This window comes from Dipteris shenzhenensis, chromosome 24 (genome assembly GCF_047967505.1).
Source record: "Dipteris shenzhenensis isolate YYH24624 ecotype China chromosome 24, Dip_SZ_1.0, whole genome shotgun sequence".
NCBI lineage: Eukaryota > Viridiplantae > Streptophyta > Polypodiopsida > Gleicheniales > Dipteridaceae > Dipteris > Dipteris shenzhenensis.
In genome coordinates, this window is record NC_141619.1 from 37,468,379 (window position 1) to 37,472,305 (window position 3,927).

Here is a 3,927-nt window from a genome sequence, read left to right on the forward strand (position 1 = left end):
ATTCCTACGCCCATCACTGCAGCTAGCGCTTAAGGCGCTAGCTGCAGGCCAATGCAAATAACAAAAATATTAAATGGAAAGAAGAGGAAGCACTTACATGTAAAAGTATGTCCCGCTCGGTGTAGTGGACTGGCCCCACAAAAGAGAGAGTATGTCCCACTCGATGTAGTGGACTGGCCCTACAAAAGAGAGAAAACAACCCATTTTTTCAAATAAGATGTTAGTGGAAAGAGGAGATCACAAAAGCAACTTCTTGAAAGGAGACAAGGAAAGAGAAGATTGAGAAGACAAGGAAAGGAGGAGATTGAGGAGACAAGGAGAAAGAGAAGGAAGAGAAATACAGGAAGAAGAGGTGAGTTTCTTTCTTTCTTTCTTGAAATTTCGTTTTTTGTTTCAATCCTTTCAAATCAAGCATGAAAACTAGTTTAAAACTTTAGCAATACAAGTAGAAACACTCACAAAACCAAAGCTAACAAACAAACAACCTACATTGTTGAAACAAACTCACCTCTTGAAGAACTTTCTTTCTGGAAACCAAAGAGGGAAAAAGGAGAGAGAGGGAGTACAAGAGGTAGGAGAAGGGTAGGGAGTGGAAAATAGAGTGGGAGGTTGCTTGGAATAGATGGGAGGTCGTCGAAAATAGGTGGGAGGAGATTTTGGGTTGCTTACTTGAGAGATTAGGAATGGCTTGAGCAAAACGCCGCGTGTTTCGGTGTTTCGGGTTTTAACCCACAGTGTCCCTATATAGCGACGCTGTTTCGTCGCTATATAGCGACGTTTTTAATTTAGAGCGTCGCCATATAGCGACGTTTTAAATTAAAAACGTCGCTATATAGCAACGGAACAGAGCGTCGCTATATAGCGACGCTTACTGTTTATTTTTTTGTATGGCCTCTTGTGAAGCTCAAACATGCTATGCTTATAATTGTCAATATCTCCTCTTACTATATAGCCTTACTATATAGGATTTTTTGTTTCAATCCTTACTATATAGCGACGTCATTCTTTTTATATGGCCTCAAGAGAAGCTCAAATTAAACATGCTATGCTCATAATTGTCAATATCTCCTCTTCATGCTTATGTTTTGGTTTTATAAGTGTAGTTGGAAGGGACGAGTGGAAGCTCATCCGATGATGCGCCAATGCCCGAGAGCATGAAGTGGCTTACGGAGAGGTTATATTGTCATTGCACTCATTGCAAGCGAGAAGTACGACATCAACGTCGTATTATCATGCGCCACTTGCGGATGTATGGGGAGGAGCCAGAACCAGTACCCCCCGTTGGTGTTGCACATGTCGATGGATCATCGGTAAGTCAAAGCTATTTAAGTTCGCAATCTTATTGTATACCCGGAAATAGAAGATCTTCTATTTACACGAATGAGCTTATGATAGGATGACGAGGGTGACGAGGGTACACATATACCTTCTCACTTTCAACAAGACTATAGTCTCCCGGATGACGACGAGGGTATGGTCGACATGATGGATTCCATTTTTAGGGGCACTACATCCCATGTACACGTGATGTCAGAGTCTGAGGTGAAAATGCGAGAGTTGCAATCAACACAATTGTACGAGGGTGCTAGGATGTCTAAACTACGTGCTTGTCTCTCAATCTTGAATCTACAAGTATAGTATGGGTGGTCGGATACAAGTGTCTCGGCCTTAATGAGGTTAGCCCTTGCATTAATTTGACTCATTATTTGGATATTGTTTGTTTTGATAATCAGCTTATGGATAGTGTCTTTGTCATAGGTTGCTCCAAAAGATGTTGCCTGCACCAAATACCATGCCCGCATCAAGAGATGAAGCAAAAAAGATGCTAACAATGGTGGGTATGGATTATGATACCATCCATGCTTGCCGTAATGATTGTATTCTCTTTCGTCGTGAGCATGGAGATTTGGCTAGTTGTCCAAAGTGTGGGGAACAACGATATAGAGATGACTTGCAGGGTGAGAGGATACCGGTAAAGGTCTTAAGACACTTTCCCATCATTGCAAGAATACAACACATGTTTCGATGCAAATCCATAGCGGAGTTGATGACATGGCATGCATCTCATCGGTCCACTGATCACACATTGAGGATTCCCGCAGATTGTGCAGCTTGGAAGCACATAGATAATCAGTGGCCGGACTTTGCGAGAGAGCCACGCAACTTACATCTTGGGCTAGCCATGGACGGCGTGAATCCTTTCGGGTTACGCTCGACATCTTGGTCGACATGGCCCATAGTCGTGGTGAATTACAATATCCCACCATGGCTAACAATAAAAAAGGGACACCTCATGCTTGCACTACTTGTGCCAGGAAAGTACAAGGCAAAAAACATGGACGTGTACATGGCACCTTTGATAGAGGAGTTACAGATATTATGGAGAGAAGTGCAGGTCTTTGATATTTCCAGAGCTCCTAGGCATACCAATGATATTTTGGTCAGGGGTATCTTGATGTGGACCATGCATGACTACCTAGGATATGGAGAGTGCACAGGTACGTGGTTATGTCTTTACATGTACAATGAGGGATTATGCTTTTTTTACTCTCTTTTGCACGCATGTCTTGTACTAACATATTCATGCACGCGTGCAGGACTTGTTACAAGTGGGTACCATGCTTGTCCTGTTTGTGGACCCGCTCTGAAATCGCTTGCACGCTACTCCAAACACATGAGGAAAAATGTTTATGAAGGTCATGCTCGATACCTTCCGCTCGACCATCTCGCACGTGGAGGTCAGCTTGATCCACCACCATCATATTTGAAAGCAAGTGATTGGATTCAAGCTTGGAGGGAGAATGGAGAGGAACCTCCTCCTGGTATGAAGAGGCTATCGATCTTTCACGAGCTTCCTTATTGGGGTCAGTTACAAATCAATCATCTCTTGGATCCCATGCATATCTTTAAGAATGTGGGGGCTACCATTTGGGCACACTTGGTTGGCTCCAAGGACTCGAGAGGAGTGCGAGAAGACTTGCGTGCTATGAATAGGATGTCTCGTTTGTGGCCCCAAGTGCATGCTTCAGGAAAAGTTGTCCTCCCGAAAGCAACGTGGATCCTCTCTACGAGGGAGGAGGCAGCGATCAAGGCAGACATTGCCTCTTTTCAAACACCGACAGGGTACATGCGTTGCTTGAAAGGAGCATTTTCAAAGGACAATAAGCTTAGTGGCCTCAAGTCCCATGATTGGCAAAAGGTCTTACAGGTATTCTAAGTAGAATTAGTGTACCGATAATAGTGATGCATTAGCGTAATTATTATTATGTTATATTGTTGACATGATTTCATTGTTGCTTTGATAGTTCATCCTTCCAATTACAATAAAAGGGTGCTTACAAGAAGATGTTAGAAATGCCATATTCAAGATCTGTGGTATTGTGAGGTATGCTTACTATCAATTCGCATTATGTATTTTCTTCATGGACATGTGAAATAGGTGGATATCTCAAATATCTTACATATGCATGGACATGTGAAATAGGTGGATATCTCAAAAAGAGATCTCTATATCGAGCATCGAGAAGGCTAGGGTGGAATCTATCGAAGCCATATGCTTGCTTGAGAAGCACTTTCCCTCAAGCATTATGACAACTCAAGTCCACTTGCTTGTGCACATAGTTGATGAGGTGGCTATAGCAGGTACCGTTCATAATCGATGGATGTTTTTTCTCGAGCGGTTTATGAAAACTTTAAAGGGGTTTGTAAGACAAAGAGCAAGACCAGAAGCAAGCATGGCAGAGGGATGGCTTGTGCAAGAGTCATTAGTATATATCACAGAGTTTCTTGCATCCACGGATCCTGATATGCCGCAAGCTTGGCACAACAAGGATGATGATCGCATCATTGGTGAGGTCCCCCAAGGAAAAGGGATTGAAAGAAAGATGAGCGAAGAGCAAATGGAGAAATTCAATAAGTTTTGTATCC